Genomic DNA, 26775 nt, shown 5'->3' on the forward strand with positions numbered 1-26775 from the left:
TTTAACAAAAAAGGACAGCAAGTGTTGCCATTTCAGTAGCATTTCCCAGAGTCTTGCCATATGAAGCCGGATTATAACTGCTTTTGTCCCTAGCCAGCAGTTTTTAGGGTTGGTACTCCCAACCCACCTGGAACCCTAGACTCTTAGAGCAGCAAGTTATCCTCCTGATCCCAAACAACCCTTTTAAGCAATTAACTGCCGACCAGAGAACCCGTGAACGCTGCCTGGAATCAACACCATTCCTATATCCACCAAACGAGAGGAAGAGGCCCTTTAGCTGTTCTCAGCTGGATCATCGCGCCGACTGTTCATTAATGCCGGGGGAAAAGCAAGACTGCGGGTCAGTGTCATGGCGCCTTTCTTCCTAACTGATCCGGCGGATGCGGCGGCTATAGATGCCCAGAATCCCTCCTATTCATTTCGGGCAGAATAGTCGTCCTGGAGGAAGCGGGGAGGAAGCAGCCGCGAGGAAAAGCGACCGACTGAGCGAGCAAGCGCTCCCTAGACGTAAACAAACAAAATAATAAATTCGGAAATCATGGCCACGCATCGGATGGCAACTGGGCTAGCCAGGTGCAGTTGTCAATGAATCGCTTTACTGGTTCTGCTGAGCACCTACGTAGGTTGACGTCGAGAAAGGGGAGGAGGGGATGCCGATCGCTGTGCCGCCGCATGAAATTGCCGCCGACCATTCATTCATTCAATAGCGCGATCTGCCACGCTTTTCCTGGAAAGATTTTAATGTAGCCGTGGATCCTTACATCAGAGTGTGGTGACGACTGAGAAAATATTTACCCGCGTTTCGCTTCAGCGCGTCCAGTAAAACCCACCCAACAGGAGCTCCTGGCGCCCGAGCGAGGTATCTTACAGGAGCCTCAAGAAAAAAAGCGCAAGGTAGAGACGCAGCTGAGGCATCGCGGTTTGGATTCTTGGCTGAGGGAGAGAAAGGCATCGGTCGCCTTTACAGGTAGGTTGTGTGGGGAAGAAAAGGCCTCTTCCCCACCTCGCTCTAGACACGAGTCGAAACACGAGAAAGCCTGGGGGCTGACGGGGCTGACGGCTCGAAAAGAGGCTTAGCGTGCCGGGCCTTTTTTCTCCAGCCACATGGAAGACGGACGTCAGAGAAGCAAAGCTGGCGCGAGATAAGATAACCTTTATTGTGATTTTTTTTTTTACTGTGGGCACAACGGCACATATCAAAAATGAAATTTAGTTGCCCGCTCTCAAAGTGAAACATACATGACACACACCTAAACATACTATATACAACATATGTATAGACCCATACCCCTACATATACGACGTTGCCTTGCCCTGGGCAACCTTGCCTTGAGGAGAAAGCCGCGTAGCGGGAGAGGAATATTCCTGCTCCTAATGCGCAAGTGGGCCTCGTCTCCCGCGAGCACTGAGGGTGGTGGTTTCACTAGACTTTCAGACGGGCGAACCACGTTATTTTTTTTCCCCCTTCCTCCTTTATTTAAAAGAAAAAGGCTCGGAGCAGCATTATGGGTGACTGACGAGTCATTTCCGTTCGAGAGAGAGAGAAAGATACCCTGGAAAAAATCTTTCAGATAGAGCAATTAAAAAGAACTGTTAAGGGTAGGAGTCGAGTGATGCTTCTGTGCAGAGCTTTTAATATATCTTGGAAAATAAATGAAACCACCAGTCTTACAGCATTTGGAGACTGGGAGAAGAAATCTTTTTACGAAAGATTTCTACCTAAAAGCCTCTGTCCTTCTGCGAACCGTCTCCTCTTCATACTTTTCTTTTTAAAATTGCACTTTAATTAAAAGAAAAAGAAACAATCTATTGACTAAAAACTGTGTGCATTTTGAATGTGAATTTCTTTATTTAAGCTTTGTTCTAACCTTGGCCTAATCCATTCCCGTTGAAGGGTGTCCTGCTGAAATCTGAATTGTTTTTTTTTAAAAAAATCATTAAATCCAATGGTTTTTTGGTCTATTTTAAAGCCCTGGTGCTAGTCTGTTGTCTATTGAAACATAACTGATGCTTTACAGATTCTGTAAAGTTTTTTCAAGTTTAGGTATCAGTTAATAGAAATAAATAACTGACATTTATTTCTGGTTCTTTTCCCCCAAGTTACTTCACCAGGAGTTGTGATATGCTAGGAATGTAGGCCTAGCCCCAGTATGCATAAGAGACTTGGCATCTTTTCTTATCTTTGTTTCAGAAAGAATCTATTATTTTATTTCATGGTTTTTACAGACCTCATATTTCAGAACATTTGTTTCATTTGTGTGCAAGGCAGAATTAGAATCTGTTGGTTTCATTTATTGCCATCAATTACGAGGAAAAGGGAAATTGCACATGAAAATTATTAATAGCACAATCATCATGACCTTTATATCTAATGTATATATAAACCATTTAATCATGCCAGATATTAGATTTTCCTCTGCCCCATTTTGTTGTTTCTACTTTCATGTTTTTGCTTACTCTTTATTTTTTTTGCCATTGCCTTTAATTGGACTGAAATGTATTACCTTTGTGGATGTTAATTACATTTTGCTTTTTGATAAAGTGTTTTTGAAGTAACAGAAATATTTTGAGCCCTGTTTGCTTGTTGAAATTATTTTTAATGTACATGCTGTACATGTGTGCATAAAGACTGGGACATTCAACCAACCCTGAATGATCATAATTCGTTAAGACATTTTCAACTGCCTGAGGAAGTACAATAAGGAACTTGTACAATTTACTAATTGTCTTGGCAAGTGTGGGCAGTTGGTTGATCTTTTAAAAAAAAGTCAGAGGCAGATCTGGATTAGTTCCAGGAAATGTTTGATTTGAAGTTTAGACTAAGAAGCTGGGGGGAAGGCAGTGAGAAACCGCTTTCATAGTTTTTGTTGCCAGTAAAGTAATATGGATATATAGGTATTAAGAATCAAATTTAACTTATGGAAGGCTTTACCTTTTATTATATTGTTACATGGGAATCCTCATGGTCACTTATTTTTAAGTGAAAACATAGCTTCAAATCAGATTCAAAGTTCAATGATATTTAGGGTGCCAATGTCTCAGACTCCTTTCTCATCCAGTAGGTATATAATAACATCGGTCCACTTTATCTAGTTATTGTAAAGATTTCAGGAGAAAGGACATGTGACTTTACAGTTGAAAATGATTCCAATTGGGGAAATGAGAAATTTGCATTGGAGATAGAAATTTAATAGTGGTGAATATCTGTGGCTTGGATGTAGGATGAGGGTGAATGTTCTAAGCTTGTGGGTTGATTTCTGAATGTTTTGTTAACAGGTTCAGTAATATCTTCAGCAGAATTTAGGGCAGTGATGGCAAACGTTTTAGACACTGAGTGCCCAAAAACCACCCCACTCCATCCCGTCCTACCCGCCTGTCCACAGGGGCACCTACCATCTCCATGGCCTGCCGCAGCAGATCTCCCAGACAGTCCTGCAGTGCCATGGTGGTCATGCCCTCCGCCTGTGCCCTGCAGCATCATCTACATGCGACAGGGCACGAGGGCAGAGTCTTGTCCCTGCTCCCCTCCTATGTCCTTGGCTGTGTTGCTCTGCGCAGGCCGCGCCCAGGGGCGACTCTCCTCCAGGGGACTGCTGGTGAGGAGGGGGCCATGGGGGGAGGCGGGGCTGGGGCAACAGTGGGTGTGCCCAAAGATAGGGCTCTGTGAGCCGCCTATGGCATGCATGCCATAGGTTCGCCACCACTGGTTTAGGGATGTCAGCATTCTTCTGTTTATAAGGGCTTCAGGTATGGGTATGTCAAGTGAGGGTCTGCGATGGGTCAGGTGTGAGTCGTCAGTGAATCTTGTGATAGATTTGTGATGAGGTTACATCAGGTCAGAAATGACAGCCAGAATTCCCCAACGCCTAGCAATAGCAATAGCCCACAAAACCACAGCCACACTCCATCAGGAATTATTCAGAACCAAAGACAAGATTTTGCAATCTACAAAATCACCTGTAATCATTGCAACCAATTCTACATGGGACAAACACATCAATTAAAAACGGATCCACGAACACCGGCTGCCAGTCAAATGCCATGATCCCAAATCCTTAATCTCTACCCATACCAATATCAAACAGCACCAGTGTCAAGCCCCCAAAGGCTTGCCATGCAAACGGGGACAGGGGAGAGCAGACGACAGCCCACCAACCCCGGAAGCTGCCGAGCCGCACACCGCCACAACTCACGGCCGAACCGGGCAGGCCTATACCTTTGACACGTCTCTACGAGCCAACGCGCAAACGCCGACGAGCACCGGCCCGTTAATGGGTCCGGAAGCACCCAAGGCCCACGTGTTGCCGGCAAGCCCGGGATTCCCCGGGCGTCAGCTGTTGCCGGCGAGTCGGATGACGGCGGGCGTGTCACCGCAGAACAAGAACACGACTCCTCTGCAGGCGAACCAGCGTGTGCAAGGGGTGGGGGAGATTCACCCAACAGGCAGGACATTTGGCAGGGAGAATTTGGCGGCGGGCAACTGACGCGCGGACCGGACGCACGAACAGAGGGACGCGGGGGCGGGGCTCCGTCGGGGAAAGGGAAAGCACAGGGAAAGGGTGGGGCATATATTCAATTTGAACGGATGTTGGTTTGGAACTGGGGGTGGGAGCACAGGGTGGGGCAAATAGATATAATGCACTGGGAGAAAACCACTCCCAGTGCTGACTTTGTCTCATCTACACAATAAAGCAGTCGATGAGTTTCAGCGTGTACCGGCGTTCCTCTTGATCTTACCTACGGACGACAGCGGATTCACTGAAAGAAAGTCAGCACTCACCAAACTTTTCTTCCTTCAGCTTTCCGTGCGCTGTGGCGGAAGAAGGTATGGCAGAAGGCACACAGGGTGCTTCACTGGTCGAGGGGGAGGTGGAGGCTGACGGGGCTGCGGAGACCATTCCGGTGCCAGAGCCAGCAGCTGAGCAGCCTGTGGTGCGGCCAAAGCTGCTATTGCCTGCAAACCCGGGACTCGGCGTGGGGGAGGTAGGGGCTGCCAAGCCGCAGGAGGAGTGGTGGCAAAGCCCGGCGTTGACCGGAATGCAGACCGAACAGCTTCCGACGCCCAAGTCGAAGCCCATTCGGGATGGAGGGAGAGACGTGTCACTACAGAGGATGACGAGGACTGGAGCTATTCCACGGCTCCAGGCCAGGAGACAATGGAGATATTGCGCCACCGGTTTGGTGAAGAGAGCTATAGGGGCGCTTCCAATATGTGGCAATCGGAAGAGGACTCCGCAGGGCGCACCCCGTCGTCCAGGTTTCGCCTAAGCAGTCCGCGGCTGCGGTTGCTGCATCCAGCAGGTAGGCCAGCCGTCAGGGGTCCCCCTTCGAGTAGCCCGCCGGGTCAGCCGCATCCAACCCAGCCGGCTGGTCCCAGGAATGCGGCGAGAGGTCCTGTACTGACAGGGGGTGTGGAGCAGCAGGGCCTTGCGGCCGGATATGCTAACATCATGCCAGGCCAACCCCCATGGACCCCTCTTATTCCTGTCATGTTTGACGGTGACCCTGATCATCTGGCGATGTTCCTGGGCCAGGCCATAAGCCACCTGGATCAGTTTGCACAATTATACATCTCCCAATGGGCTATGGTCGGTGCAATTACTGCTGCCCTGCGCGGAGAGGCGGCCGCATGGGCGGCCATCCTGTATAGCGAACATGCTCGTGAGCTGGGGAGTGCGGGGCTGTTCTTGGACGCTTTGCATGGGAGATTCGAAGATCCTACCCGAGCACAGAGAGCCAAGGCAGACCTTCTAGCGCTACAGCAAGGGAAGCGCCCGGCTATTGAATATGTGCGGGACTTCCAGAGGTTAGCCGGCCGTTTGCATTCTTCATGGCCGGAGCGGTTGCTGGTACATTATTTTCGAGCCGGCCTAGACCACGACCTACGGCAAGCTTGCATGTATCGGGGAGTGCCCAACAGACTTCGAGACTGGTTCAAGGTGATGGTCGAACTTGAGGCAGGCCTGAAAGAGGTGCATCGAGGAGTAGGGGACATCCTGCGGCCACGGCGTCCCGGGGATAGGCCTCGCGAGGGAAGTCAAGACCAGCCACGAGCAACACCCAAGTCGTCTGGGGCAGCTGGAGAAACCATCTTTCGGTGTTTCCGCTGCAACCGGCCGGGCCATCGAGCAGCCGAATGCCCAGCGCCTAGTCCCCGTAAGGCCGCAACAATTGGTAGAGCTACACCCATGAAGAAGGCCACGGAGGGTTCGAGATCTGCCACCTAGCAAACAACCCCGGGCGTGAGAAGAGGATCCCCGGCCACTCCAGAGCCTACGGCAGTGGCACGCTATCAGGGGGGGGGGACGAGGAGGACAGCCCTGACGATGGACCTGCCGATCCAATGGTGAGTGACCCCATTAGGCCATTTGTTCTTCCCATAGTCCTAACGAGCCCGGTAACAGGCGTACAGAGGGCGTGTCAGGCTTTACTGGACATCGGATGCACACGATGTCTGATCAGTAGAAAAGTAGTGGTGGACAGTGGGTTCCGGATATATAAACTAACACAACCTATCTGGTTTGAGCAGGTGGATGGGTCGCTGTTGGGAGGGGTCCCCGCGACTCATGTTACCGAACGAGTACGCATGGACCTGGGAGATCATTGGGAAGTACTACGTTTCATCGTGGTGCCCATTATGACGGAGACTGTCATACTGGGTTTGGCTTGGCTGGATAAATGGACCCCCACTATATGGTGGGAAGGGGGGTACCGTAAAGTGTGTCTTGGGAGAGGCCCAATGCCAGTGGATGGCGGTAATGGAGATCAGGTCCCTGATGTCCCAGGGGTAACGGCGCAACTCCAGGAGAGGGAGGGGGAACTGCCATACCCTGAGGAATACAGGGATTTAGCGACTGTCTTCAGCGAGGAGGATTGCAATCAACTGCCCCCTCACCGGTCAACAGATTGTGCTATTGAACTACTGCCGGGGGTTAAACTCCCCAAACCCCGGATGTACGCTATGACATCGACGGAAGTGCAAGAACTCCGTAGATATATTGATCAAAATTTAGCACGAGGGTTCATCCAACCAGCTCGTTCCTGGATAGCGGCCCCCGTGCTCTTCAAGGAAAAGAAGGATGGCTCATTGCGCCTGTGTGTCGATTTCCGAGGGTTAAACGCAGTGTGCGTCGAGCATTTATACCCCCTTCCCCTTATGAAGGATTTATTGGCACATTTAGGAACGGGCCGCATATTCACCAAGTTAGACCTACGAGAAGCTTACTATAGGGTACGAATTAAGGCTGGCGACGAGTGGAAAACGGTGTTTAATTGCCCGTTAGGTAGTTTCCAGTTTCGCGTCATGCAATTCGGGTTGCAAGGGGCCCCTGCGGTGTTCATGCAGTTAATCAATCAGGTGTTGCATGAACACTTATATCGCGGGGTCCTTGTGTACCTAGATGATATTTTAATATATACTACAACAAGGGAGGAACATATCAGTCTTGTGAGGCAAGTGTTACAGAAGCTTCTCGATGCCCAGCTTTATGTGAAATTATCTAAGTGCGAGTTTCACCGAGAGCGACTAGATTACCTGGGGTATCGTATTTTGGGGAACAGGGTGGAAATGGATCCGAGCAAGGTGCAAGCGGTACTGGACTGGCAAGCCCCCAAGACCAGGCGCCAGCTGCAGAGTTTCCTCGGATTCGCGAATTTTTACCGCCAATTCATTCCATCGTTTGCCACCGTGGTTCATCCCCTCACAGAGCTCTTACAGACAAAACATCTTACGGGGAAACCCCGCCCAAGCCAACAGTTAGAATGGACCATGAACTGCCAAAAGGCGTTTGAGGCGTTGAAAACGTTATTCCCTAAAGAGCCCGTGCTGCGCCACCCAGACCCGAGTGTCCCTTTTGTGGTACAGGTGGACGCTAGCGATGTGGCAGTGGGGGCAGTGCTTTTGCAGAAGAACAATAGTGGGGCATTACAGCCATGCGCCTATACTTCGCGAAAATTCACATCGGCCGAATGCAGCTGGGCCATCTGGGAGAAGGAGGCCTTCGCGATCCGATGGGCTTTGACAACATGGCGACATTTTTTAGAAGGGGCCGGGCTGCCTTTTGAGGTGTGGACAGACCACAAGAACCTGGAGGCACTACAATCCCCAAGGCGCTTAACCCCCAAACATGTCCGATGGGCCCAATACTTCAGCCGGTTTAAGTTCGTGCTGAGGTATGTGCCAGGAGGGAAAAACTTTCTGGCCAACGCATTGTCGCGGATGCCACAGTATCATAGTAAACGGGAGGAGGTCATACAGGCACTAATGCCCCTCCCCCGGCAGGAGATGACCAATAGTGTAAGGCACAGGTCTCAAGTGAATGAGTTAGATGCCATTAGGGCTGCCCTGCTGACGGATAAATGGGCAAATGAGCATCCAGGGTGGTTGACCAATCGGGACGGCATGGCGTGGAAAGGCGATAAGGTGTATGTGCCCGAAAGCCTATGTACATCCGTTCTTCGGAGGTGCCACGATGCTAAACAGGCGGGCCATTTTGGGTATTTAAAGACCTTACACTTATTATGGCGGCAATTTTGGTGGCCCAGACTGAAAGTAGATGTAGAACAATACGTAAAAGAGTGCCATGTGTGTGCCAGTGCGAAGCCCCGGATAGGAAAACCCATGGGGTTGTTACAGACAATGGCCAATCCATCCCGGCCCTGGGAAGAGATTGCCATGGATTTCATAGTAGAACTACCCGACAACCGGGGCTACAACGTGATCTGGACAGTGATAGACCTGTTCTCCAAACAAGCGCATTTTACTCCATGTAGAGGCCTGCCATCGGCACGGCGTTTGTCATGACTGTTCATTCAACACATCTATCGGCTCCATGGCACACCCAGGAGAATTATATCAGACAGAGGGGTACAATTTACCGCACGGTTTTGGAGGGAGTTCGTTCGTCTACTAGGATCATCCCAGGCGCTAAGCTCAGCGTACCATCCTAGCACCAACGGGGCGGCAGAAAGAGCAAACGCCATGGTGGAAAGATACCTTCGGAGTTATGTGTCATTTCAGCAAACAGACTGGGTGGACCTCCTACCATTTGCTGAGGTGGCCTATAATAACACCATCCACAACAGTACAGGGTATACCCCGTTCAAAATAGTATATGGTGTGGAGTTTAACCCCATTCCCGAATGGTCACCAGAGGTGGACAGTGGACAGACCCCCTCAGACATGGTACTCCCGGGTCACAGGGTTATGGGAACGGGTGAAGGTAGCACGGAGGAAGGCCGAGGCAGCTGCCAAAGTCCAAGCAGACAAGAAAAGGGCAGAGCATAAACCATTCAAGGTGGGAGACTGGATGTATTTAGCCACCAAATATCTTCGGTTACAGGTGCCGTGCAAAAAACTGAGTCCGAAGTATGTAGGTCCCTTCCAGATAACCAAAGTGATCAACCCAGTCACAGTCCAGTTACGGTTACCCACCTCCTTAGGAAAGGTCCACCCTGTGTTCCATAGTAGCCTCCTCAAACCGGCACATAGAAGTCCCTACACTGACGGGGCACCAGGGCCAATCTCGGGCTCCCACTATGAGGTACAGGAGGTCCTGGAATCTCGAAGGCGGTATGGTAAGCTCCAATACCTCCTATGGTGGAAGGGATATCCACTCTCGGATGCAACCTGGGTAGAGGAGGGGGATACAAACGCACCTAAACTAATCCGAGCATTCCACCGTAAATGTCCGGGGAAACCAGGGCAAAACGGGTGTAATGCTGTGAATTCCAACCCTTTCCTCTCTTTTCCAGGAGGGAACATGGTAGAAGGGGAGGCATGTCAAGCCCCCAAAGGCTTGCCATGCAAACGGGGACAGGGGAGAGCAGACGACAGCCCACCAACCCCGGAAGCTGCCGAGCCGCACACCACCACAACTCACGGCCGAACCGGGCAGGCCTATACCTTTGACACGTCTCTACGAGCCAATGCGCAAACGCCGACGAGCACCGGCCCGTTAATGGGTCCAGAAGCACCCGAGGCCCACGTGTTGCCGGCAAGCCCGGGATTCCCCGGGCGTCAGCTGTTGCCGGCGAGTCGGATGACGGCGGGCGTGTCACCGCAGAACAAGAACGTGACTCCTCTGCAGGCGAACCCAGCGTGTGCAAGGGGTGGGGGAGATTCACCCAACAGGCAGGACATTTGGCAGGGAGAGTTTGGCGGCGGGCAACTGACGCGTGGACCGGACGCACGAACAGAGGGACGCGGGGGCGGGGCTCCGTCGGGGAAAGGGAAAGCACAGGGAAAGGGTGGGGCATATATTCAATTTGAATGGATGTTGGTTTGGAACTGGGGGTGGGAGCACAGGGTGGGGCAAATAGATATAATGCACTGGGAGAAAACCACTCCCAGTGCTGACTTTGTCTCATCTACACAATAAAGCAGTCGATGAGTTTCAGCGTGTACCGGCGTTCCTCTTGATCTTACCTACGGACGACAGCGGATTCACTGAAAACCAGGTTGATTGGAGCAACATAAAAATCAGCCCTGCTACCACCTGCCACACTCATGATTCATCGAAGCCTGGCACTCCACAAGCAATTCCATCAACAGACACATCGATCTATAACCAGCCTACAAACCCCTCAAAATTCAAAATCAGCCACACAACCAACCAGAGACAGCACTGACTCTCAACCAACCCACGCAAGACCCTCCTCCCAGCAGCAGTTCACCTCCCAATGACCTGACCTGATGTAACCTCCCCATCATAAGACCCATCACAAGACTCACTGATGGCTCACACCTGACCCATCACAAGACCTAGCACAGACCCTCACTTAACACACCCACACATAAAGCCCTTATAAACGGAAGAACATTGAAATCCCCTAAACTCTATGAAGATGTTACCTAGCCTGGTAACGAAATGTTCAGAAACCAACCCAGAAGCTCGGGAGAACGAACCTTCACCCTCATAGAAATTTAATGCTTGTCCTTCCCATCTGCCAGTCTTTTCTGCTTTGAGGCCCAACTTTGCTCTTCTGCTGTTGACAAATACAGGCTTGGAACTGGTCATTTACTCATACAGTGTTTACTCCGAAATGTAAATATAACATAATGACACAGTATGTAGGATAGCAAGAGTATTCCTTCTTCAGTAGAACCCACTTTTTGTTAAATTGCTTAGTCACCTATTTCTATTGTTTTCTGACATTGAAGAGTGATCTTGGTTGGGAATCTATCACTACAATGTCCAAACAGGATGGCTACAACAAATTTAATAAAATAAATACATCTTTCTTTTCTCATAACTTCCTGGAGCTAAACTAAGACATATTATCTAATCCACTAAAAGAACAAAGACATTTCTTTAAGTACAGAGAACAGCATAACAATTGACATGTTCCCAGACTCATCCATTCTGCAACCTTGCCAAAATATTTCTTCTCTTTCATTAAATGTAATTCAATAAATATATATATAATGGTTATTGCTAACAGGATAAGAATAATATTTCTAGAAGTGCCTTTTTAAAATGATCTTTTTCTGCCCCATCCTTTAAAATGTTTATATTTCTATTTAGACTGAGTCTAAATCTACCATTTGAAGATAGATCTAATATTTGAATTTTCTTTGTCTTTGAACGAACCTTCACCTTCAATTTTCTTTGTCCCTGCAATTAAAGTTTCTTGCCAGACTAAATGCTGTCATATAACATTATCTGAAAAGCATCTAATTCTATGTTGACATGGTCAGATTACATTGTTAGTCATAAAGGTAAGAATCAAAATAGTGAAAATGGTTTCTGACCTAAAGAAGTATTCCATCTGGAATTTTGGGGAAAAATGAGTAAAAACAGCAATGATACATTCTGAGTTATTCAGTTTTCAGCAGTTTATTTAGATCAGACATGTCAAACACAAGGCCCGGGGGCCGGATGCGGCCTGCAAAGTGGTTTCATGTGGCCTGCAAAGCCATCCTGGAAACAGTGAGGGAACGGCCCCCTCTGCCTTGGGATTTAAATATGTAGGGCCATTCCCTTTCTTAGGATTTGAACGGAGGCAGACTTGACATTAGCAAAATCTGCTTTATCTGCCAAACTGGAGACTGTAGCCCGAAAAGGTGTCTCCTCTTCATCCCGCTAATCCAACTCCGCCAGTGCCTATTCTTATAGAAGGGGGAAGCATTTTGAAGTTAAGGAAATCTTAGACTCTAGAACAGTGTAGAACAGATTTCTAGACTCTAGAAATCTTAGACTCTAGAACAACCTTTTAGGTGCCAGGGACCAGTTACGTGGAGATAAGTTTTTCCACAGACCAGAGGGAGCATGGTTTTGTGTACTGCCCGCATCCCGTGGATGGGGCTTTGTACGGACCAGTTGCTGGCATGCCGTGGACTGGGACCAGTCCACGGACTGGGGGTTGGGGACCCCTGTTCTAGAAAGTATAAAGAGAAAGTACAATACATTAGTGGCACGGAAGCATTTCCCTCCTTCCCAATCAGAACGGGTACATGCTCGCAATGTCTGGGCCCCTAAACTCCTTTAAGTGTTTCACAGAAAATATCCTGATAAACCTGGGCTAAGAAATGTTTCCTAATTCAGGGTTTTCAACCAGTGGTATATGTAGGGGGGAAGGAGCTAAAGCAACACAGCACAGCACTTGCCATGAAAGAGTCATCAGGAGCTGCAGGGCTGCTGGGGGAGGGACAAAGGCCCCAGGATTGGCATTTCTGGCACACCTGGAAGAGAAAGGAGGAGGGGGCAGAGACAGAAGAGGATATAAAGGAGGCAGTTTTGGCGGGAGAGGGAGAGGAAAAAAAGACACAGACTTGGGAGGAGGAGGAGTCAACTGGACCTGCACCAAAGAGAAAAGAAGGAAGGGAGGAGAGGAGATAAAACAGGCCAGCTGGGAGCCAATCTACAACTTTGTGACGGCCATCTGTGCCAGGCGCGCACACAGGTACCAATGAAAAACAGGCAAGAAACGCAGCTGGGTAGGGGTCGACCTTCATGAGGAATGAAGAAAGGAACCATCAGCTGGAGGTGGCCAGTAATTGGCCCTCGCCCACTTCACACACACGGCTCCGTGGGCTCTGGGGGAGGGGGCGCTGCAAGCAGAGTGAGAGTCCATGTTACCTGCATGATACTGCCCAGCCCCCAGCCTGCCTGGTTTCAGCAGGCAGTGGCACACTCCTCACAACGCGGAGAAGCTGGGCTGGGCGAGGTGAAGCTGGTGAGAAGCCAAACCTGCCTGGGCATGTGCACAGGAGGCAGCGAGCGCACTGCTCCCTGCCAAAAACAGGCAGGCTGGGGGATGGGTGGCATCCTGCAGCTAACGTGGACTCTCACTCCACTTGTGGCGCCCCCTCCCCCAGAGCCCACGGAGCTGGGTGTATGAAGTGGGCGAGGACCATTTGCTGATTTCCTCCAGGGGATGGTGCCTTTCCTCATTCCTCATGGAGGGCGACCCATCCCCAGCTGTGTTTCCTCCCTGTTTTTCTCCCTCCCTCATCACAAATATCTTCCCACCACTGCTCTTAAGGCTGTGTGGCTCTTGTCCAGGAATTTACAGTGGCCTTTCAAGCTATGGCAACCTCTCCCCCTCCCCTTGTTTCTTCCTGGACATGGAGGGAGGGAGGGAGGGAAGGAAGGAAGGAAGGAAGGAAGGAGAGAGATGGGAATGAGAGAGGGAGGCAGGGAAAGAGGGAGGGAAACAAAGGAAGGGAAGGGAATCAGAAAAGGAGGCAGGGAAGGACGGAGGGAGGGAAACAGGAAGGAAGTAGATGGGAATGAGAAAGGGAGGCAGGGAAGGAGGAAGGGAAATGACTGACGGAAGGAGATAGGAATGAGAGGCAGGGAGGGATGGGAACAGGAAGGAAGGAGATGAGAATGAAAAGGAGGGAGGCAGGGAAGAAAGGAGGGTAGGGATGGAGGAAGGACCACCTATCCTGGTGGTCTCCCATCCTATTGCTACGGATGCTTTGGTTACAAAGCCGGGTCTCTTTACATGGAGAAGGAGTGGGCCTCCCTCTGACCCATGCACTTTTCCCTCCTGCACCCATCATGAGCAACCTGGCCAAGGAGAGCAAGCACAGCAGCAGCAGCCTCGAGGAGGAGGTAAGCGCAGCTGCGGAAGTGGGGCTGGACTGGGTTGGGCTGCAGGGTCCTGGTGCCCCAGGAGCTCAAAGTCCGGGCTGGGCGCTTGCCCTCTGCTGCCCAGAGCTCCTGGCAGCTTGCATCACCGTCCGGGAGTCCCCATGTGGCCCAAGAGGGATGGCCAGGCTCCTCTGGTGGACCATGCCCTGGCGCCCACCCCAGTCCCACCCCCCTTCACCAGAGACTCCCAGATCGCCCCCCCACAGGCGCCCCTGGCCTGAGTGATGTTGAGCTGGCCATGGTCCCTGGCCATGCCCCCCCTCGATGTAAATATAATGCTGATGCGGCCCTCAATGAAATCAAGTTTGATACCCTTGATATAAAAGGAGGAGGGGGAGAGAGGAGAGGATATAAAAGGAGAGGGGAGAGAAGAGGATATAAAAGGAGAAATTTGTTAAATGAGTTTTGCCCAATTTTACGACTTTTCTTGCCACATTTTTTATTAAAAGTTTTAAAAATTTTTTACAATATATAACCCAAAACCCTCCCACCCCTCCCCCCTCCCCCACTTCCCAGAGCTGATTATAGGGTTACAAATAAACAATCATAATCTAAATAACATTACCCAACTCTACTAACAATCAAACCCATAACATACTTTAACTCCTTTTTCAAAACAAATATTAACAAATTAAAAATAAAAATAAAAATACAGTTAAACCAGTGGTTCTCAACCTGTGGGTCAGGACCCCATTTGGGGTAAAACGACCATTTCACGGGGGTCGCCGAACAACGCAGTCCGCCATTTTTTTCCCCTTTTCCTTAGCTGTGCTACTCCCTTTTATTCTATTGGCTTTTGAAAGCCAATAGAATAGACTCTCTTGAATAGAGTCTAATTCTATTGACTTTCAAAAGCCAATAGGAATTGTCCAGGCTGTCTCTGCCCTGCTGAGCCCGCCAAAAGTCCCATTCTGCAAACGGTGCTGCACCAGTTGAGTAATCCTCGACTTACGACTGGTTGAGTAGTCCTCGACTTACGACCGGTTGGGGGTCGCGGCATTGAAAAGGTTGAGAACCACTGAGTTAAACCATAACACTAAAATAGTATAAATTCAATCATATTAAACTATTAACAATAACCTAAAATCTGCTCGTAAGAAAGATTGTACTTTTCAGTCTCATATTTCTTTTGAATATAATCAATCCATCTTCTCCAAACCGAAATGTATTTTTCTTGTGAATGACCCTTCAAATAAGCGGAAATTTTTGCCATTTCTGCTGTTAGACACCTTAAGTATCCACCCTTCCATAGTAGGCAAAGAGTTTTTCTTCCAATTTTGCCCTACCAATAATCTTGCAGATTTAATCTCTTCTTCCAAGTCTTTACATTTCTGCATCTGTTTGCGCTTAAACGCATTGTTCATATAGATCAAAACCCCTTTCATGTATGCTTTACTTGCATCCCACACCATTGGCATCGAAGTGCCCTATGCATATTTAAAAGAAAAAATTCCTTTAAATAATTTCTACATTTCTTTAAATTCTCCTCATGTCTAAATAAATTTTCATTCAATCTCCAAGTCCTTCTATTCACATCTTCAATAGATAACTCCAACCATACAGGACTATGATCTGAGAATATTCTTGGAAATATCTTGGCATTCTTCATCCTAGAAAAAAGATCATTAGTAATTAAAAAAAGTCAATTCTGGAATACGATTGATGCCTATCTGAAAAAAAAAGTGAAGTCTCTTTCTTCAATATTCCGTTCTCGCCAAATATCTCTAAGTTCCAAGTCATCCTTCAAATCAAAAAAGGCTTTAGGTAGTTTTGCATGATTGGAAAATTTGAAAGAACCCTTCTTGTGTTTACTTGAGTCTAAAACACCATTCCAATCTCCCATCAAAATAACTGATTTATAATCCAATTGAGTTAGTTTCTGATGTATCATCTTATAAAAGTCTTTTTGTTGTTGATTAGGAGCATATAATCCAATGATAAGACATCTCTTACCATTTAATAATAAATCAATAATAACATATCTTCCTTGTGGATCAGAGTCAATTAACTTCGGCGATAAGTTTTTCCTCACATAAATAACTACTCCTCTTTTTTTCTGTGGAGCAGAGGCTGAAAAATGTACTCCCAGCCGAGAGTTAATCAAATACTTTTGGTCCTTTAATACAATATGAGTCTCTTGCAAACATATAACATCATTCTTGTGTTGTTTCAAATAATGAAATATTTTCTTTCTTTTCTGTGGTGAATTCAAACCATTAACATTCCATGTCAGGAACTTTGCCATCTTTAGTAACTTGAAGCCTTCGGAACACTGCATGTAAGTCTGCAGTCGATGACCTCTTTGGTCTTGTTCCTCCCACTGGCTCGGAGGTAGCCACTTGTGTTGTAACTCCAACCTCTACCTTTTGTTGTTCTTTTTCTCTACGTTTATGGGCTGCACGAGTCGTTCTCTGTTCCTTTGGGTCTTCTTTTATCTCCAAACTCTGCTGCATAGATTCAACCAACAATTCTTCTCCTACTAATGATATAGCTCCTACAGCCAACTGTCCTTCAAACTTGCCTTCATTTCTTTTAGATCGTGGAGACTGTGGTGCACCTGCCTTCAAAACAGAAACATAAAAATCTCTTGCTTTTAAAATTGTGTTAAGTCTATAACATGTACCAACATAATTCACCACTATTCGAACAGGTACATCCCATCTGAATTAAATCTGTCATTTCTTAAGCTCCTCAGCCAAAAAAGCAAAATTCTTTCTTTTTCTAAGAATTTTTGGAGGTATTTCTTTTAAAATTATAACATCTTGAGCTGCAATTGGAAATCTTTGCTTATAAAAAGCCTGTATAATTTCATTACGAAGTGATTTTCTTGAAAAATAAATAACCACATCTCTTGGTAAATTCCTCTGCCTCGCAATCCATGAATTAACTCTAAAAAAATTTTCTATCTCTTTCAACATTTTTTCAAATTCACATCCCAAAATGGAGGCTAATTCTGCTGCAATTTCTTCTTTCAAATTCTCTTGAACATTCTCCTTCAACCCTCTTATTCTCAAAGTATATTCCATATGTCTGTATTGTGACATTATAATTTCATTCTGTGCTGCATCAACATTATTTTCAACTTTTTCAACTCTATCCTCTAACTTTTCAACACTTCCAACACTTCCAACCACCTCATCCACATGGTTGTCGAGGTGTTCTACATGAGCTGCAAGTCCTGGGAGAGCCAACACAATATCTTCCCTCATCTCATTATTTTTCTGCTCCAAAAGCTCTGCTGTCTCATGTTTAATCTTTTGTGCAGTTTTCTCCAAAGCATCCTGTAAAACATCCTGTATATCTTTAAGTGTGAGAGTCTGAGATGGGGGGGAGAGTGGAGGAGACTTAGGCTTTGATTGCTGAACAGTCTGGATAATTGGAGAAGAAATTGAGCCTTTAGGAAGAGAAGAAATTCCAGGGCGTTTTGAAGCCATTTTCCACCTTTTTTTAAAAAAGCACTTCTTATAGCAAAATAAAATAAGGGGATAATAAAAACAAAACCCCCATGTATAAGAAAAGAGAAACTAACTCTTTTTTTATTATTATTATTAAAAAGTTTTATAAATTTTACAGAAAATAAAAGACAGTACAAAAACAAAAAAACAACATATACAAATAAAAAACAAACATTACCCAACAAAACCCCCCTTCCCCCACCCCTACCCAAACCCCCCCTTCCCCCCCAGGGCTTCCCAGAGCAGAATATAGGCTTAATTAAAAAAGAGTTAAAAAATTTATATTTATAAAAAAAGAGAATATAAAATAGAATATATATATATAGAGAGAGAGTTAAAAATTATGAAAAAGCTATATAGTATTTTTTATATCAAATTTAAATTGTATGAATTTTATCCATTTATCCCAAACAGCAAGAAATTTCTCTTGCGTTTGTCCCTTTAAGAAAGCCGAAATCTTTGCCATTTCCGCCAAATGAGACACTTTAAGAAACCATTCCTGCAATGTAGGCAAAGATTCCTTCTTCCAATATTGTCCTACTAACAGCCTCGCAGCTGTAATCAAATTTAACATCAATATAACCTCCTTTGTATCACAATCAATAACTATACCTAACAAAAATAATTGTGGAGTAAATTTTACCCTCCTTTTAAAAATTCTCTGGATATTCCACCATATCTTAATCCAGAATGCTTTTATCTCTCTGCACGACCACCAAATATGATAATAAGTAGCGTCCATACAACCACATCTCCAACATTTAGGTTGTAAGTCAGGGTACATAAAAGACATTTTTTGTGGATCAAGGTGCCATCTATAAAACATTTTATAAAAATTCTCCCTTAAGTTCTGTGCTTGTGTAAATTTGATATTTCTCACCCAAATGGTTTCCCAGGTGTCCAATGGAACTGGCTCGCCAAAATTCTGCACCCATCTAATCATACAATCTTTAATTAGTTCCGTTTCTGAATCCAATTCAACTAAAACCCCATAAATTCTCTTAATGTGGGTTTGTCTTTGATCCTTCACTTGCTTGATAAGATTTTCATCTTCTCTGAGAAAACCCACCTTACAGTCCATCTTCCATCTATCTGATAATTGCCTATATTGGAACCAAGAATAAATGATATTTTCTTGTGCTAACTCTTTCCGTGATTTTAACTGCCAGTTTTGTCCATCCCATTTAAGTAACTGTCTATAAGACACCATATCCATTTTAACCCCTCTTTTTATTCCTTCTATCGCATGCCAAGGTATAGCCCATAATGGTACTTTGAAATCACTTTTATAATATTTTCTCCAAATCCTAAGTAAAGAAGTTCTTAAGATATGAGATTTAAAAACCCAATCCATTTTTTTATTAAATATTAAATAGGCATGCCACCCAAAAAGTAAATTCCATCCCTCTAAGTGGAGTATATCAGAATTTGTCAAATTTACCCAGTCACTAACTAATGTTAAAACCACCGCATCATAATATAATTTCAAATTCGGCACCTTGAGTCCTCCCCTCTCACGGAAATCTTGCATAATTTTAAACTTAACCCTTGGCTTTTTCCCTGCCCAAATAAATTTATTAAGGCCTTTCTGCCACTCAGTTAAATTGATCTCATTCTTCAAAATCGGTATCATTTGGAACAAAAAGAGAAACTTGGGTAGAATATTCATTTTTATCACTGCAATTCTTCCCATGAGGGATAATTGCAACTTTTCCCAATTCTTCAAGTCTCTCTGTACCCTAACCCACAACCTTTCATAATTATTTTTAAATAATTTTGCATTAGAAACAGATAACATCACCCCCAAATATTTTACCTTATTAACAATTTCAAAACCCGTCAAATTAACCAAAGTCTGCTTCTCCCGACTAGTCATATTTTTAGGTAGAATTTTAGTCTTATTAACATTAATCTTAAAACCCGAAACCAAACCATAATTATGAATCAGCTGTAATAATTTTACTACAGAATAAGTAGGTTGCGACAAAGTAATGACCAAGTCATCCGCAAAGGCTCTTAACTTATACTCTTTTTTATTAACTTCTATTCCTTTAATTTCCTGTGACTCTCGAATTTTGATCAACAGTATTTCCAGTGTTAAGACAAACAGCAACGGTGATAGTGGGCAACCCTGTCTAGTACCTTTCTCTATTGTAAAAACCTCTGACAAGCCTCCATTAACGATAAGTTGTGCCGTTTGTTTTTGATATATTACCATAAGAGCTTGCAATATCTTTTCACCAAAATTCATCTCTTCCATTACTCTTAACATAAAATGCCAATTCAATTGATCAAAGGCTTTTTCAGCATCTAAAAATATCAGCCCTGCAGGAACTTGGTGGTTTTTATCTAGATATTCTAATAAATTAATAATTTGTCTGACATTATTTTTCATGTACCTTCCAGTTATGAACCCAGATTGATCTTTATGCACAAGGTGGTGCACAACCCTCATAAGCCTATTTACTAAGATTTTTACAAATATCTTATAATCCACATTTAAAAGAGATATAGGCCTATAATTCTTTGGTAAAATAAGATCTTGATCTTCCTTTGGAATCAATGATATAAAAGCAGTACGCCATGAGGGAGGAATCTCTTGACCCTGTAAAATACCATTAAAAAGATCACCTAATGGTTGAGTCATCTCCTCCATTAAGGCTTTATAGTAAACAGCTGTTAACCCATCCGTACCCGGTGCTTTCCCTGGTTTCAATTGTTGAATTGCTAACGAAATTTCCTCCTTAGTAATTGAACCATTAACTTCATGTTTCTGATCCTCTGTCAATTTGGGGAAACTAACCTTGCTTAGGTATTTATTTATCTCTAAAATTTGCACATTAGTAGATTTATATAATTTTTGATAATAATCCAAAAAAGATTTCTTAATCAGTTCCTTCTGAGAAACTAATTTACCCTTGTAATTTATTTTATCTATTGTTCTCTGTCTCTGTTTCTTTCTCAATTGATAAGCCAACCATCTCCCTGGCTTGTTAGCATTACAGAATGTGTTTTGTTTCATAAACAATAAATTGGTTGCAGCTTGATCTGCTAACAACATATTAAATTGTGTTCTTAACAACTTTAAGGATTCTTTAATACTTTCATCAGAAGGATTTAAAATCAAAGACTTTTCTTTTAATTTAATTTCATCTTCCAATTCTTTACGTTTCTGAATCTGTTTTTGCTTATGACAGTTATTCATTTTTATCAAAATCCCACGCATAAATGCTTTCCCTGCATCCCATACCATTGACATTGAAGTCCCCTTATACATATTCAAAGCAAAATAATCCTTTAAACACTCCTTTAGTTTCTGAACATTTTTTTCTTGTCTAAATAGATTCTCATTCACCCTCCAGGATCTTCTCTCCTCTTTTTCTTGAGTCAACTCCATCCAGACTGGACTATGATCCGTCAAAGACCTAGGGAAAATCTTGACATTCTTTACTCTATTATATAAGTCCGTTGTAATCAAGAAGAAGTCAATTCTTGAAAAGGATTGGTGTCTATCTGAAAAGAAGGTAAAGTCTTTCTCCTCTTGATTGCATTCCCGCCAATAGTCCCGTAATTCCCAGTCCTCTTTCATATCAAAAAAGGCTTTAGGTAATTTTGCCTGCTTAAGAAGAGGAGAGGAACCTTTTTTGTCCCTTTGTACATCTAAGACACCGTTCCAATCCCCCATTAGTACCACGGATCTGTAGTCCAGCAGATTTATTTTTTCATGTAAGAGTCTGTAAAATTGTTCCTGTTGCTGATTTGGTGCATATAGTCCCACTATAAGTACTTTCTTACCATATAAGCCCAATTCAACCATCACATATCTCCCTTGGGGGTCAGAATCCACCAGACAAACTGGTAGATTTTGCTTAACATAGATAACAACTCCCCCCTTCTTCCCGGGAGCAGAAGATACGAAGTGAGATCCCAAACGGGCATTAACTAAATATTTCTGATCCTTAAGTAAAATATGAGTTTCCTGTAAGCAAATAACATCATTATTACGTTGCTTCAAATAATAAAAGATTTTTTTCCTTTTCTGAGGAGAATTCAATCCATTAACATTCCAGGTCAAAAACTTTGCCATCTCCCTTGGCCCGCAGCCTGGAGAAGACACCTTCGAGATCTGAAATTGCAACATGTGTTGCATAACTCTTGGGTCTTGCTCCTCCCACCGGCGGTGATACATTTCCAGGAGAAATCTCTTTGGCCTCTTTCTTACATTGCTCCTTCTCTTTACGTTTATAAGCTGCACGAGTCATTCTCTGCTCTTTAACCTCCGTCTGGCGTTGCCATTCAGCTTGCAGCATCCCAGCAGAAACCAAACCTAATGCCTCAGACTGCTGCTCCGCCTCTTTGCCACTCAGGGATTTCTGAACAGGTAAAGTTGAGCCTGCACCTAGGACTGAAGTATAGAACTCTCTAGCTTTATCAACCGTATTCAATCTATAACGTGTCCCCGCATGGCTCAAAACAATACCCATCGGGATTTCCCATCTAAATGGCATCAATCTAGCTTTAAGCTCATTAGCTAAGAAAGCAAAATCTTTCCTGCTTCTTAAAATTTTTGATGGGATTTCCTTTAGTATGATGACATCTTGGGCAGCTATCTGAAATCTTTTATTATAAAAGGCTTGTATGATCTCATTACGCAGAGACTTCTTCGTAAAATAAATCACCACATCTCTAGGCAAATTCTTCTGCTTAGCAATCCAAGAGTTAAGCCTGTACACTTTTTCGACTTCTCTGCGTAATTCTCCTTTGTCCATATCCAAAACCACAGCCAAATCAGTCAGGACCACCTCCATCAGATCTTGATTCTTATCTTCCTTGAGGCCTCTAATCCTCAAGGCATACTCCATCTGCCTATACTGAAACATCAGAATATCTTCTTGTGAAGTCTCCACCTTCCTTTCCACATCTTGAATTTTATCATCAAAGGAGTCAACTTTATCTTCAACTTCCTCGAGTCTTGCATCCAGCTTAACCACCACTGTAGCCAAACCTGAGACTGCTGCAAGTATATCTTGTCGCAAAATATTGTTGTTATTTTCCAATTGATCCTTTATCCCACTTATCTCTTCTTTAAAGTCAGATTTAATTTCTGATTTAAGCTGTGTAGTAAATTGCTTCATTTCCTCTCTCATTTGAGCTACAGCCTCTCCCATTATACCTCTAGCCTCTTGTGCTGAAAGTCCAGGCAAAGGAGGGGAGGGTGATGGCTGTGCCGGTGGTGCGTGTTTAAGTTGTTGTTGTGGTTGTGCAGTAGAAGTTATAGGGGAAGAAATCACCTTGGATGTTGTAGAAGGCGGCTGTCTCTTTGAAGCCATTTTAAATGACACAGTTCTCACTTCTCTTCCCCCCCCCCAAAAAAAAGAGAGGAGGGGGAAAGAGAGAAAATTTTGCTTTTAAAAGAGGCAGCAAAAGCACTATAATCCTTAAAAATCCAGAGAAAAAAGACCAAGAAAAAAAAATCAAAAAAGAGAATTCAATACCAAAAGCAAAAGTAAAGTCCAGTCCTTAAAAGGAGAAAGTGAAACAAAAGGCAAGGGAAAAAAAACTCCGTCACTTTCAAAACGCCATCTTAATTCCTTCTCCACAGTAATAAAAAAAAAAGGAGAAATAATCAGAACTAAATAAAAAAAAATAAACACCTAAATTATATAAGAAAAAATCCTTTAAACTGCTCTGTCCATTTTTTAAGAATTACTCACCAATTCTCTATAAGCACGGAGATAGAAGCGGCAGTTTCTTTTGCTTCCTAGGAAGCAAAAACAGCTGGGAGGTGGAGACAGCAGGAGCTCCGAGGGAACACTCCTTTCACCCCCTCTAGAATTAAATCCAGAGAAGGTTCAGGGGTTCTACCTCTACTCCTGCACTCTCTGTCCCTTCCCTTTGCCCGGGAAGGGAATTCCGAGCCGCGGGCCAGCTGGTGCACGCTGCGCTCCGCGGCTCTGACACTTTCCCAGCTGGACGGCTAGAAGATAGCCGCCATCGCTGTCGCTCCATACCGGAAGCTCCCTCGAGAAACTAACTCTTTAAATAAGTAAAGTCTGTTACAGTGTTTAAACTTTGTTGCCAGATGAAAGTGAAAGTCTTTCTTAACGATGTCCTTTCAAACAAAGAAAACAGGATTCCTCTGACATTTTTTCCTCCCTCCTTTTTTAAAAAAAAGTAATAAATGGAGAAGATATTACTTCTTTCTTGAGTTAAAGTTTCAGATCATCACAAGTCTGATCCTCCTGAACAGCTCTGTCTGCATTTAATTTCACTTAAAATTCTCTTAAAGCAGCAGATGTGGAAGCAGCGTCTGGCTTCGTTCCGAAGAACAAAGGCGTCCTGAGATGTGGAGATGATCCAGACTCCGAGGGAGCTCTCTCCCTTCGTCTCCCAAAGAAAAAACTTTGGGAGACTAGAGGAGCTCGACCTCTATCTGGAAAAAACTCACCTTCTTCCCTTCGCCCAGGAAGCAAGGTTCCAAGCTGCAAAACAGCTGATTTTCGCTGTCTTGCCGGCTTTTACACAATCTCAAGATGGGCAGCTAAGGAAAAAGCCGCCATCGTCGCGGTGATCGCCACCGGAAGTCCCTTCTTGCCACTTTTTTTAAAATAAATATTTTATTAATTTTCTATTTTCACAAACAATTGCCCAATAGGCAACGTGATGACTGAGTCCATTAGTAATTCTGTGGTACATATAAGCTTCTTCAAACTAAGTCTGATATTACACTCTCCAGTACATCCTCTTTTCTTCTGGTAATAACCATTTTTCTGCATTAAGCAAATACAATTCTTATTATTGTTAGTAAATATACAATTTGTTGGAATATTCATGAACAGGAAGAGTCATGTGGTAACTCAGTCAGCCAATGTGAAGAAAGTGCTACTGAGTCTGTGCAAAAAGAGTATTGAGTTAGGAGCTGGATTTCCAGTCTCAAGGTTTGTCTCTGGTCTGTCTCTGTAAGAAGTCTTCATTAAGCTATGTTGCTGTAAAGAAGAATGGTATTGTAAATATTTTTATATAAATATAAAGTTATTTGAATCAGCTAAATGCAGTCAACTGTGAGAGCTTCTGATTTATTTTTCACCAACAGAGAAATTAAAATTCTCTAACAGGTTATGGGCCCAGAGCTTACTAAGGACTGCATTGTAATTTAAAGCTGGAAGAAATTGCCTGTGTTTAGAAAGTATAAGAACAAGGCAGAATAAGCAGAATGGCTACAATGGAATTTGAGGAAAACTCTGTGCCACATTTGGGCCAGAAGAATTACATTATATGGGCTGCAAAAATGGAATGTTTGCTGAAAGCTAAAGAGCTGTGGTATATTGCTGAAAATCCACCACAAGTGTTTGCAGCAGTTGATCAGAAAAATCATGATCGAGCAATTGCTTATCTCATCTTGAATTTAGATGATGCACAATTTCTAAATGTTGCAAATTTAAAGACTGCAAAGGAGATTTGGTTGAAGTTGAGAGCTGTGCACGTGAATGTTTCTGCATGCAATATAGTGCAATTGTCAAGAAAACTTTACAGGGCCTGTTTGCAACCAGGTGAATCTGTGAACAGCATTTAAATAAAATGCAAAGTTTATTTTTGGACTTAGAACAACGTGGGATTAAATTCCCCGAGTCCCAGAAGGTTTTATTGGTGTTGAACAGTTTAGATAAAACCTGGGACACAGTTTCTGCAATATTTGAGTGCAAAGAAGAACAAGACTTAAAGTTTGAGGCTTTAAAGGCATGTTTGCTTAATGAAGAAGAAAAATGCCATTTTAGAAGCAGCCACGAGGAGGAGAAATTCATGAGGAGGGGGTCCAGACTGCAAGTCTCCAGAGGAGAAGAAACAAGCAGATCGGACCCGGACCAAATTGTAACAAAAGAGAGATTTTGCAAGCAGAGAGCTTTGCAGGAAAAGACTTGCTACTTTTGTGGAGAAAAGACACATTTGCAAAGGAACTGTTTGCAGAGGAACAATTTGCAGAAAAAGACATTTGTGCAAGGAAAAAGGACTGCTTTGCAAAAGGAACATTTTGGTGTTGCAAAGGTTTGCTATAGCAACAACAGAGACAAGTGGCTAATAGATAGTGGGGCAAGTCAAACAATTGTTAATGACTCTGAATTATTTTGCAGGTTTGTTCCAGTAGCACAAGAAGCTGTGGCTTTGGCAAATGGCCAGAAAGCAAAAGTCATTGGAAAAGGCGATGTAAAAATTCCATATTTGGAATCAAAGTTTACCAATGTGCTTTGTGTACCTGAGATGGAACATAATTTGTTGGGAATATTTGTGCAAAAGGCATAAAGGAAGATAATCTATATATATTGCAGGGACAAAAGGCTCAATTTTCCCATATATTTAAGAATGTTGCAGAGCATGATTCATCTTCTACACAGAAGACTTGGCCATGCAAGCTTTAAAGTTTTGCAGCAAATGCAAGATTTTGCAGAAGGGTTAAATTTGAAGGGATGCAAAACCTATTTGGACTGTGCAGTATGCAAAGCATCGAAGTCAAAGGCATTCCCAGTTAGTAAATATAGCACAAGACAAACAAAAAGAGTTCTAGAGCTGGTCCATGCACATCTGGTGGGACCTATGCAAGCCAGTTTGGGAGGAGCAAAATATGCACTGGTAATTGTTGATGATTATAGCAGGTACTCATTTTGCTATTTGCTTAGAACAAAGACAGAGGTGCTACAACAATTCAAACAGTGGGTAAGTTTTGTAGAGAGAAGGTACAGACAACAAGTGTGTCAGTTGCAAACTGACAGAGGTACTGAATTTATGTCAACTAAATTCCAACAATGGTTGGGGCAGTTGGGGATAAGACACAGACGTACAAATCCTTACTCAGCAGCAGAGAACGGTGTAGCTGAAAGAAGGAATGGTGTTTTGCAAACAATGAAAGATTCATTATTGGAGGATTCTGGTATGAGCAGGTCATATTGGGGAGAAGCCATATTGACTGCCAATTATATAGTTAACAGCTGTGGAGTTCCTCCATTAATAATACTCCATATGCCATTCTATATGGGAGAAAGCCATCACTGGCACATTTGAGAATTTTTGGAAGTACTGCATGGGTACATATTCCAAAAGCAAACAGAAGAAAGGGACAGCAAAAGGCAAGAAAGCTCAGGTTTGTGGGCTATGAGCCAGGGTCAAAAGGATATCGCTTTAGTGATGGAAGTAAAAGAATTATAATTTCAAGGTCTGCTAATTTTGCA

The 26775-nt window shown here is 44.2% G+C and overlaps 1 protein-coding gene across 1 annotated transcript in view; it reads left to right on the forward strand.

Annotated features, from left to right (window-relative positions):
• The first annotated feature begins 498 nt into the window (after window positions 1-498).
• SLC38A1 (solute carrier family 38 member 1) overlaps window positions 499-26775 on the forward strand; it is a 196640-nt gene continuing 170363 nt past the window's right edge. Inside the window, exon 1 of the mRNA XM_039355308.1 lies at window positions 499-967. The gene's annotated coding sequence lies outside the window, so the exon portion shown is untranslated. The remainder of the gene's footprint in view (window positions 968-26775) is intronic.

Source organism: Crotalus tigris, unplaced genomic scaffold (genome assembly GCF_016545835.1).
Source record: "Crotalus tigris isolate CLP2741 ecotype Arizona unplaced genomic scaffold, ASM1654583v1 scf7180000018670.1062102, whole genome shotgun sequence".
Taxonomy (NCBI): domain Eukaryota; kingdom Metazoa; phylum Chordata; class Lepidosauria; order Squamata; family Viperidae; genus Crotalus; species Crotalus tigris.